Consider the following 13,077-nt stretch of genomic DNA (forward strand, 5'->3'; position numbering starts at 1 on the left):
CGATATTCTTCAATTGTTCTTGTGTGTCGACCAACTATAGAACCCAATTCACTGACTTGTTCAATCAGGAATTGTATCTTGTCAGCTTCAGAAAATCCAGATAAGGTTTCTGCCAGAGTTGGTCGCGAAGGCTCAGGTCTTGAAGAACCAGACTGACCAGCCTGACTCGAAGCACCTGTAGGACCAGTAATAGTGAGAGGGGGTCGAGCATGTGTACCTGAGGTGGGAGTTGCAGGCGGCTGTTGATCAACAGTCACCGTGCGCGTCCCAGAGGACCTCTGAGGAGAATACATTAGCTCCAGCGTCTCTTTTTCAGTCAGTTGATCACCAGAGGGAGGAAACTGCTGCTCAGGAGCAGATGAAGGCTGAACAGAAACTGGAATAGAGGAATCATCAGCAGCTTTCTTTGATGAACGAACATTCTGCCTTTTTTCCTTCCTCTTCTTAAGAAAACCCGGAGAAGTAAGCGTATAATCTTCATCCTGGTCAGATTCTCCAGTACTACCCGTCTTCTTTATACGCACAAACCGGGGGTTCCCGCGTTTATCAAAGACTTTTCTCATCCCTGGAGGAGGAGGATTATCATCCTCAGAAGATGAATCATCGCCATCAGAACCTCCTTCCTCTTCAGAAGACGAGCTGCTTTCATCAACTCGCTTCCTCGGCTGATCTACTTTACCTTTACCCTTGTCAGTCGCAACAGTACCAGACTGACCAGCATCACCACCATCTCCACCTGTACTACCACCTGTTTCAACAACTACAGCACCACCATCACCACCAGCACCAATACTAGCATCAGGATCTACAAACAATCCCTGAACGTCTTCTGCAGCAACATTGACATCAACCTCAACACGTGTTGCAGCACTAGAACTGCCAGCAGACTTCCTTGTTGCTTTGATTCCATGTTTAGCCCCGAGCTGCGTATCAGCCAAAGCGATTAACTTTGGCTCTTCATTATCGGAATCGCTCGCGTCTCGACGCCATCTGTTGTTCTGCGGTGCCTCATATCCAGGAATATTAAGATGGCCAATCAGTTTCCTAATTGGGTCCGATTCCTTATAGGCGGCCATAGACTTGAATATCAGCAGAGTACGCTCATTCATTGGATTAACAGGTAGAACATCTGCTTCAGCCTTTGGAAGATCAGGAATCTGATCATCTATCATCATCTGCAGAAACCTGGGATATAACCAGAATTTTGTAGATGTTCGTTGTGTTGCTGACGGAAGTGGCCTTCGAGCGTTTTCCTTCAGATTGTCGAAGATATAACGAGATATGTTGAACGGCTTGTTCAGAATCAGCGCCGTAAACAATCCAGTCAAATCGATCGGTGATAGATCATACCCAGAACGCTTGTTGCTTAGGCAATGAATAAGAATATGCAACAGGAACTTGTATCGAAGCGGCATATACTTCTTGTTGATCTGATTGGCAAGAACGTCGTCGCTGTACCGCAGCCTCATCAGTAACCCCCGCTGACATTGTAAATCTATAGAAGTAGGATCTTCCGGTTGATCTCCAAGCCGTAGACGTTCTCTGATAGTGTTTTCAGTAATAATCACAGGTTTTTCAGCAACTGTTGCCCTAATCACTTCCTTATTCTCTACCGTTTCAATCACAGCTGAACTCCAAAACGCCTTGATGTGCGACTGATAGGCAATGTGCTGTGTCGTGATAGCATAATTGATACGTGCCCTATGAAGATACTCCATGATGCCTGTAAACTCCGGACTGATACTGCCTTCCGGTTGTAAATATGCAGCCATGTTATGTCTAGATTCAGACATAGATTCAAGCTCCGATTTCACCTTCTTTGTTGGCTTTGCCCGTTCCTTTTTCGCTACTTTTGGTGCCATTTCTGTTCATCAAACATAGACACGTAATAAGAAAAAGTAAAACAGTCAACAAAGAATTCCACACTTAGAAAATTTTCAATTTCTTGGAAAAATTCTATGTGTTGAACTCTTCGAAGGATCCAAATTATCCATCGAAGGATTGAATCTGGCACGAAAGATGGCAATCTGTTCGAAGGATGTTAGACAGCTCGAAAGATGTCACTTTTCTTGAAGGATGACAACCTTATCGAAAGATCATCTTTCGAAGGATCAAGAGTTTGAAAGATGTCTTGATCATTCGAAGGTTTGATCAATCGAAGGATGATCCTTCGAGGAATCTAACATCTTTCGAGACTCAACTCGAAGGATGTTGTACAGCACATCTATCGAGGTGATGAGTCATCATCCTTCGCTTTGATCTCCGGCATCACTGTTCAACGGTATGTTTTCCGGTGGGGTTTTATGATTAATTCCGGTGATTGTTTAAACTGAATTCAAGTGTGTGTTATATCAGACAAACACAACACTACAAACCATTTCATACAATCAACATTTTGACCCAAACCGGACATGAACACACACACATGTATCAATTTGACCATAAACCCTAACCATCCCCTGTTTAACCCAAACCAAATATCCCTGTCATCAAGATTCAAACCAACATTTGACACACACAAACAGATACAAGAACACCACATAATCATCAAAACTATCACTGATTCATTAACAACATATTCAGATTTCACATTTTATCCTATTATAGTTAGTAAAATTTGAAACATAAGAACACAAGATCGTGTTTATGTTTGAATCATTGGAAGTTAAGGTGATAATGATTGTCCTACCGAAAGTGTAAACAAATCCTGATACTGTAACTTGTTAATAAAATTTTGGCAGAGTTTTGTGATGAAGAGAGGTTTTTGGGTGATGACTTTTGAAACTGATAATGGCAAATGAAGAAGAAGACCCTTTATATACCCTGACCTCGAAAGTCCAACCGCCTCGAAGGACCCAAAACCATTCGAAAGATGTAAAGGTGTCTCGAAGGATGACCTTTGGGTCGAAAGATCCATATTTGGCTCGAAAGATCCAGATATTTGAAAGATCTGGATCGAAGGATACCAGATATTTGTTGTTATCCTTCGAAAGGTATCTTTCGATCTAAACCATCTTTCAAAAGGATCTGGTCAACTCGAAAGATCAATTGGTCAAATCCTTCGTTGACCAAATCATCTTTCGACTGAGGTGATTGAGTTTTATTGACTTTCTTTGACCATCTGATCTTTCGAGGGCCATTGCTTCCTCGAAGGATCAGATTTCCACCAACACTTTGGATTTTTTGGGAATTTCCAATTTACACCCTTCAAATTTTGGAGGTTTTTCAGAAATGACCATTTTGAAAAGTTGTCCGTTATGAAGTTCTGCAAAGGTTAGTTTTATGAAGTATATCGGCTTGTCAGGTATCGGATCGAGCACCAACATCAGTTAATCAAAAACAATATTAAATTGAAAATCTTTTTGGATTTTGAGGTTTGATAAAATGAAAGGCAACAATTTTAATATCCTTTGAATGTTATCAAACGATATCACCGCTAATGTCGTGCTGATATGCACCAAACGACAAAACTGTTTAAAATAAAGCAGTAAATAAATATGTACAACACAACAATATTTTTGCGAGTTTCTGGCGAAGAGAATCATATCAGCTTGCGGTCTTTTGTCAAAACACATTTCCTTTTTAAAATTCTTTTACAGAAGTTGATAAGTATTCTACCACAATTACCGATATTGTTATCCACTTAAACTCAACAATCAAGTATAATCATAATACAATGAGATACGTTTAAGGTATGATTTATACTTACCGACCGGTGTTCAACCACTCACGACACATTCCCGTATCAAGGTATGCACGAGAGTTCATCTTACTGGGGAGTATACCATTTATCATCCGTTTTTAACGTATATATATACAATGTGAACAAGTCACTTATTTGAGTTTGAAAACAAGCCCTATGTGATAGAATCACTTATTGATGAGGAACTTGATTTTCGATGCATGAGGGCACAGGAGCAAGTCCGTGAACAGGTCAGTACTTCCGTACAGCAGAGAGACGAACTTGACTCCCGGATAAATGTGATATTTTATCACTTATTTTGTATGGACATGTGATTGTTTATCACTTATTGAGGTCGAATGCAGTATGAAATATGTACACGTATGTATGTATCATGGAAGAACTTAGACTTTGTCTTTTATAGAAACAACCATGATACCCAGATGATAAAAAGCATAAACCCCGAATATCTCAGAACCTCGGCAATCTATCAAACGAAATTTCGGTACCAAGACCATATGCCAATGAGCGGTTCCCACGCGGTTTTCAGTTCGTTATGTTTATATCTCCTGCATACTTTAAAATGATTGTGAGTCTACCGGTACATCATTAGTAGAGCTACTTATCATTTTCTTTTCCTTTTGATTTTTAGAAACATGTTTCAACCGACCTCTGATGTAATATCACTTTCCCTTATATTACCAAGAAACTCATTTTTTTGTTTTTCTATTGTTTTTGTGTTTTTCTGAATTTTCTCCCCCTTAAATGCAGAAAGTAAATAAATTAAAGACATATTTTTGTGTATTTGTGGTTTTTCAATGTTTTTGTATTTTTCTTGAAACTTTCTCCCCCTAAAATTCAAAAATAAAGTAAAGTAAAAATATTTTTGGATTTTTGGTTTTTAGAAAAAATATTTACAAAAACGATTTCCTGATGTCGGTTACTCTTGCTTCACCTTAATGCCGTTTACCAAAAGTAAATAATCAAATCTTGATTTATCAAATGCTTTGGTAAAAAGGTCGGCACGTTGGTGGTCGGTATGAATATGAACCACATCGATAAGTCTCTTTTCAAAGCAATCACGTATGAAGTGATATTTAATATCGATGTGCTTCATTTTCGAGTGCTGTACAGGATTTCTAGTGATCTGTAAGGCAGCCTCATTATCAACATAAATAGGAGTAGTTAGGAATTCAAAACCGTAGTCCCGCATCTGTTGTTGGATCCATAGAACCTGGGAGCAGCAACTAGACGCAGCAATGTATTCTGCTTCACATGTAGACGTAGCCACACATGTCTGCTTCTTGCATTGCCAAGTGACTAGGCGATTGCCTAAGAACTAACATCCTGCTGTAGTTGATTTTCCATCTTTCTTGCAGCCGCCGAAATCAGAATCACTGAAAGCTTTGAGATCGAAGTTATCATCTTTAGGGTACCATAACCCGGTGTCAGGGTAACTCTTCAGATAACGAAAAATCCTTTTGACAGCAGCATAGTGAGAGACCTTCGGATTCGCTTGATACCTAGCGAGAAGACAAGTTGGATACATAATGTCGGGTCTTGATGCGGTGAGATACATTAAGGATCCAATCATAGCACGATAAAGTGAAGAATCCACAGCATCCCCTTCTTCATCCGGAGTAATCCCGTGATTTTGCGGAAGAGGAGTAGAAATTGGCTTCGAATCGGACATCTGGAACCGGCTCAAGATGTCTCCGACGTACTTGGTTTGATGGATAAAAATTCCAGATTCGGACTGATTAACTTGCAAACCCAAGAAGAACGTCATTTCACCCATCGCACTCATCTCGAATCGATCTTGCATCACCTTTTCAAATTCCTTGCACAGCTTATCATCGGTAGAACCAAAGATAATATCATCGACATACACTTGTACCAACAGAAGATCTTCACCTTTTTCCTTGATGAAGAGGGTACAGTCGATCAAACCCCGTCTAAAACCATTGCTCAGCAGGTAGGTAGACAACGTTTCATACCAAGCCCGAGGTGCTTGATGAAGACCATATAACGCCTTATTAAGAAGTAAAACCCTGTCAGGATGTAATGGATCTTCAAACCCCGGTGGTTGCTCGACATATACTTCCTCTTCGACTACTCCGTGTAGAAAAGCACTTTTAACATCCATCTGGTACACCTTGAATTTCTTGAAGGATGCGTAGGCTAGAAAGATTCTAGTAGCCTCCAGACGAGCAACAGGTGCATACACTTCATTGTAGTCAATACCTTCAATCTGACTGAAGCCTTGAACCACTAACCTTGCTTTGTTTCGGACAACAATCCCACGGTCGTCCTTTTTGCACTTAAACACCCAGCGAGTTCCGATCTTTTTGTAGTTGTCGGGCCTATCAACCAATTTCCATACGCCCAACTTCTCGAACTGCTGAAGTTCTTCTTGCATGGCTTCCACCCAGGAATCATCTTTCAATGCCTCCTTCCAAGATCTAGGCTCTTCTTGGCTAACATAGCAGGCGAAAGACCAATCATTTTGTTGTCCCGATTCTCGTCTCTCAGCATATAAGCCAGCATTTTCGTTATTTCTGATTTGATTCCTTGTCCTTACACCACTGAGAACATCACCTATAATATTCTGCTGAGGATGAATGTTATGAATTCGGGTTTCAGAAACTGGAGGAATTTCAACATTTGACCTCAAGTTATTGATATTTAAATTCCCGATATCATTCTGAAACTGGTGAGTTGTAGAAGATGATGCATTTTCTTCTTGAATAATTGGCGCAGACACTGGATCCGTTGCTTCAGAAGTACCTTGAACCGGACGCAGTGCTTCACCATCATTTGCATCAACATACTCCTCATCTTCCGATGACAAATTGTAATCGACAGCATCATTAAACACCTCATTTGAAATGAGATTGTTGACATAAGAAGATGCTTGTGAGTCAACAATGATTGGACGAGCTAACTGAGAGCCAGTCGCATTCTCGCTTTCAGACAACATTTGAGCAATTGCATTGCCATCATCAAATGTCGGCAGATTAAATGAGTCGAAAAGACCATCATAATCGAACATCCATGGATCTCCAGAAGGCTTCGGAGGATTAGAATATCTTTGAACTCTTACTTCACCCCATTCTTCAATCCTTTTGGTAGTCAGATTCCATACTCGCAGATTAGGAGTATGCAGGAAGTAACCTTCGATAGCTTTGGCACCAAACTTCCCGTCAGGCTCAATCATGGTACATGGTGCACCAAAAGGTTCTAGATATTCCAAGTCAGGAGTCTTCTTGTGTAGGAGTTCGAAGCACGTTTTTCCATGTCTTTTCACTGTGAGAACCCTATTTAACGTGTAGCAAGCCGAGGCAACAGCTTCAGTCCAGAATCGAACTGGAAGCTGAGACTCAACCAACATGGTTCTTGTAGTCTCAATTAAGGTTCTGTTCTTTCTTTCAGCGACTCCATTTTGTTGTGGCGTGTACCGAGAGCTGTATTCATGAAGGATTCCTTTTGCAGTGCAAAACTCATCCATAACCCTGTTTTTGAACTCGGTACCGTTGTCGCTTCGAATTCGCCTCACCTTTAGATTGTACAGATTTTCCAACAAGGTGATCAAATTCTTCAGAATTTCTGGAGTCTCGCTCTTGTGGACCATGAAGTCAACCCATGAAAATCTTGAATAGTCATCAGTAACTACCAAGCAGAAAACTTCTCCGTGCACACTCTTGTGTTTGACTGGGCCGAAAAGGTCCATATGCAGACGTTCAAGTGGCATGTTGACAGTGTTAACCTTTTTCAATGGATGAGATTTCTTGGTCTGCTTTCCCTTTTGACATGGCACACAGACATCTTGAAGTTGAAAATTTTTCACATTAACACCTCTCACCAGATTGTTTTTGACTAGATGATTCATTTTTCTGAGGTGAATATGACCCATTCGTCTGTGCCAAGAGATCGTCTCCTTTTCAGTGGCTTTTGAAATAAAGCAAGTAACTTGTTTGGACTGAGTTATTGCTTGGCTCATATCAAGGACATACAAATCATTAACTCTTGGTGCTGATAAGAGAATCCATTCTGCGGGAATCTTGAATCCTGGCTTCAGCACATAACAACCGGCATCATCAAAATGCACGGTGAACTTCTTGTCGCGGATCTGAGAAACACTCAGGAGATTGTGATCCAACTGTTGCACATAATTGATTTTGTCGAAACTCACAATTCCATTTGAGATCATTCCCTCGCCGGTGATATACCCTCCTTTGTCTCCAGCAAACGCAACATATCCTCCTCTTATACTTCGCACATCGAAAAGAAGACGATAGTCGCCCGTCATGTGCCTGGAAGCCCCACTATCAACAATCCAAAGACTATTAATAGTTCCTCCTGGAGCCGCCTGCACATGCAACTAACATATCAGTTTGAGAGGGGGACCCAAGCCTTTGTGGACTTGGGTCGTCCTTGATCATCAAGGAAAGTGATTTCAATCACTTGATGATTAGGAAATAAAACCTCTGGTGCTCCCCCTGACTTAGTTACCTGTTTTTGTTTCCAAGCTTGTTGTCCTTTACCAGTATTTGGATTAATTGTTTTTGTATTTACTGGTTTTACATTTGTAGGTTTAGCTTGTACAGGTTTTTCATCCTTGACCTCTGATTTTAAGGCCTTCTCAATTACCTTTTTGTTCTTTTGTTTTACCTTCTTTTCTCTTTCTTTCAAGACATGTGGGTCTTGTTTAGGGGAAACCGGTTGTTTTTGGTAATTGGTTTCTTGGGGAGCACTTGTTTTTCCCTTCAATTTTTGCAAGTATGGGCAGTATCTTACAATGTGCCCAACTGTTCCACATTCAAAACACATTCTCCGCTCTACAAACCTCGGAGAAACATGTTGATGACCAGACGGAGAACCAGACACTGAACTTTGTGATCTAGACGTGCTTGGACCTAAGTCACATCCATTGGTGTGTTGGGTATAATTGTTCTGATCATTTCGTTTTAAAATTCTAACTTGTTTTACAAAATCAATGTTAGATTTATTTTGAAATGTTTCAAGTTTGTCCGTACCCTTTGATCCAATAAAGTTCACTTTCTGTTCTCTTTTCTTAACAGGAGCTCTTTTGGTTTGCACCGTTTGCTGTTGAACCTTAGGTTGCTCAACCTTAGATTGTTGAATTTTGGGTTGTGCAGCCTTAGGTTGAGTAGCCTTAGACTGCTCAACTTTAGGTTGTTGAACCTTTGGTTGTTCAGTCTTAGGCTGCTGAACTTTTGGTGCATGAACATTCTTGTTCTGAGCTTTCTTTCCCTGTACCTTACCCTTTCCGGAGTTGACTTGTTGTTTTCGCTCAATTGGTAGTTTTTGGTTTCCGTATTGTTTTCTAATTTGTTCACACGGAATTGGATCACATTGAGTGACTGTTACTTTTCCACCTTTGTTCCCCAAAAACTTATCAGTACATCCTTCAAAAATTTGCTTAATTAAATCTTGATTTACATTTTTAATTGGAAAATCTTTGTCAGAGTAGATTTTGCTATCTCCTTTGAGCGTATACAACAAGTTATTCCCTTCAGATCAACTACAAGGGATTTCATTGCCTTTGACATTTCAGTCTTACTCGGTTTCACTGGTGGATCACACAGAATGTGATTCTCGATAGGAATATCTGTTGTAACCGAGTTAGACTGTTGTTTCACAATTTCTTCAGATTCATCATCCGAAGAATCAGCATCCTCAATAATGGGAGGACTCTGTTCCTTAACACATGATGAATCTGTCACATTCTCAGATTCTGATTGACCCGAGGATGATGTACCAGTTGTGAACCCGAGGCCTGCTGCAAAGTCATCTAGACCGAGTGGCACAGTAGGTTCAAAACGGGGCATATCCTCGTCATTAGGCAACTTGGAGTAATTGTGATTCATCGGGGGAGGGCATGATTTGTAACCAATACATTTTGCATCCCCTTTTTTCCTTTGAACATCAATAATGTGATCCAAAACATAGCGGGAATTGGAATAGCTTTCCAATTTCTGCTTGATTGTTTCACATTCGCATCGAGCTGTAGCTAACTCTACCATTTGTTTTTCAATTGTGTCAATTAGATTATTGTTAGCATGTTGTTTTCTCAAAACAGCCTTTTGTAATTCAGAAACATCATGTTTTAATGACGCAATTGTTGCTTTAAACTCTTTTTCATTTCTGGTTAAAAACAAGTTAGCTTCAGTTGCTTTAGAAAGATCAACAATCAATTCTTGATTGTGTTTGTGTGTGATTTCAAACAGACTTTCCTTTTCTGCATATTCTAAACATTTAGCACATTCAACAGAAACAGAATTAGAGTCAGAATCACATACCTGAGAGGTTTGTCCTTCAACATAAGCCATAAAGGCTGTATGAAAAGAAAAAGATCCATCTTCAGAGAAAAATTGAGAAAGCTTCTCGGAAGTTCCAGCAGCTTTCTGGCAAAGAATAGATCTCCTCTTGCATAATGCTTCAGCGTCAGCCAAGAGCTCATCAACCTCCAAATCTAAAGTATCACTTGATAAATCACCAGCATCAAGTGATTCCCCATCCATACTTCCACTGTAACCCGAGCTATCTTCATCTTCTGAAGATTCACCAGCAGACACGGGTTCTACAACCTTTTCAACCACCTTGGCATAACATGCTGTTCCACCATTTCCTCCTTCACCAAGCTGAAGATTCCAGTTGCAAATCTCATCAGCTTGAACAACTAGTCCTCTGTGGGGATTAGAGTTTGTGGATCCAGATGTATTTCCTCCCACGGGAACTATTTGTCTGTCAGAATTGTTCTGTTGCTGCTGAGGCTGTCTCTGATTCCTGAAAGGATTCTGATTGCCTTGCTTAGGTGGCTTCTGACATTCCCGCTTGAAGTGACCCTTTTCACCACAGTTGAAGCAGGTGACAGCATTCTTATCAAAGCCATACTTGGTGTTGTTGTTGCTTTCCAAGTTGGTTCTCCCCGTTCTCTCCATAAATTCCTTTGCTCTTCGAATAGCACTAGCAAGAGCCCATTTTATATCCATCATCTCAAACTCTTCTTTATCAACTTGCTGGTAATCTTCGTTGGTTAGATTGATATTTCCAATCTGACCTGCAACCAACCCACAGTAAGCACTAACCAAGGTGTTCAACATCTCCATATGCTCCTTGGCTATCTCGACACTGACTTTTGAAAAGTTTGAAGTGTCCAATCTGACAGTGTTCGGATTGGAAGTAGCTTGAAAGCTTGAAGAACTTCCATAAAATCCTTGCTGTTGTGGTTGTTGCTGTTGAGCTCTGTTTGGATCCAAGAAAGGCGGTGGTGTGAATTGTTGAGTTGTCTGTTGTTGTTGTTGTTGAGAAGAAGAATCTGGTCTTGAATACATCATCGTGTATGCTGAAGGATCAAACTGATTCGTTGTGGAAGGTCCGGTGTTAGAAATGAAAGCTGTTTGAAGCTTAGCATGCTGAGAGGCTGGCTTTTCTCCACTAATGCCACATGCAATCCCAAAATACATCTCTGGATTCTGAGGAGTTATTGTTCTTTTTGCCTTTAGCTTCTCTTCTACATCTTTGTTCTCCAATTTCTGAATTAGCTCATAAACGGTGATTGTGTCCAGAACACCGTTTTCTTTGAGAATCTCAAGATAACCGCTCCATTTTGCTGGTAAGCCATCAGCAAATCTTTTCACCATTTCTTGTGGAGTGGCAGTGACTCTGAAGGCAAACATTTCACTCAACAGATGATGGAATCTTGTAGATAATTCTGCCAAACCCTCGTTCTCCATACACGTGAAACCTTCAAACTCTTTCTTCAGCAGCTCTTGCTTGATCTTCCTCGATTGAGCGTTTCCTTCACACCGTAACGTGAGCATATCCCACAAACTTTTAGTAGTTGTACAGTAAACGAACTGGTGGTATATGTCTCTGTGAAGAGCTTGCGTGAGAATCATGAATGCTTTCTTTTCCAATTCAAACTTCTTCTTATCATCATCAGACATTGTGCTGTAAGTTTCTGGATTTGATCCTGCAACTTCCAACTCATTTTCAAATGGAGTGAAGAAACACATCCATAGATCTTGACCTTGCCCCTGAACATAAGTTCTCAGCCTTTCTTTCCACCATCCCCAATCATTGATGTGATTTAGTTTTGGCGGTTTTGTGCTTGTACCAGTTTCACTATCGTTCTGCATCATTGCTTGAATGCTGCTGCTTTGATTTGTGACCAATGTCCATTGATTTTCAGTTATCATTGCAGCTTGAGGTGGGGCAATAGCCTGCATCCATGCAGTTTTGTTGAACTCTGGCGCAGATTGTGTAGCTGATGATTGCGTAGATGATGACTGTGGAGTCAAAGTTGTTGTAGTCCACGCAGATGGATCCCATTGACCGTTTGTTCCCATTTTATATTTAATATATTAGGTGAAAATTGATTTTTTAAAAAAAAAAATTAATTTTCACAAACTATGTTAAAACTTTGAAGGATAACAAACTGCCGAAGGATCAAGGATCGAAAGACCTGAAATATCACAAATTGTTAAGCTTAAACAGATAAGACTCGAAAGATACCACTGGCCGAAAGATAACACTTGTTCGAAGGATCAACAGTGTTCGAAAGATCACTGTTGAGTTTCGAACAGTAACTTCGAAAGATTCTCCTACACGAAGGATCCTTATCTTTCGAAATGTAACAGTAGCTCGAATGATGTATCTTTCGAAAAGATTCCTTGGCTCGAAAGATTACTCACTGACTTCGAAAGATGTTTGAAGGATGGGTATCTATCGAACCTCCTTGATCGAAAGATGATCTTTCGAGTTCGAAAGGTATCTTTCGACGAGTCTGACACACTGACAAAAGGTTGACAGATTTGTGAAAAGGTGATGTGGTTGGTGAACCAACTTTCGGCAGAAGGGATGTTCTGCACCAACTTTTCACCAACTTCAAATTTGACTTTGAAAAATTGCCCAAAAAGGAAGCTTCTTATCCACAATCAAGCACCGGAGTTTAGCCGGAATATTGGCCGGAAAAATAGCAAACCTTTTAAAACAAAATTTTAAGTTACCCAAACCTTCCCGTAACACACCCGGTTAGTTTAGAACACGTTTTTATGGTTAGAAAGTCAAGAAATACACTAAAAACGGGTGCTAAACCAAGTGAGTTTTTGTCCAAAACACTTCCAAAGTCTTGCACAAACCCGGTTTTAACAAGGAAAAGAGCCACGGCTCTGATACCACTTGTAGGTCCCTCGGAGGTTGAGGTTAAACCTATTCCTTGTTATGTTTAACACTCTAGCAAGTGCGGAATCCAAGCTAGAGTGCAAACCGATAGTTTAGATGAAAGCACAAGTTACAAAGAGAAAGAGTAGACAAGCAATATATCAAAGTTTCTCTTGTATTTCAGTGGACACGGTTACAGCCATTGA

Source organism: Helianthus annuus, chromosome 4, assembly GCF_002127325.2.
Source record: "Helianthus annuus cultivar XRQ/B chromosome 4, HanXRQr2.0-SUNRISE, whole genome shotgun sequence".
In the NCBI taxonomy this organism is placed as follows: Eukaryota; Viridiplantae; Streptophyta; class Magnoliopsida; order Asterales; family Asteraceae; genus Helianthus; species Helianthus annuus.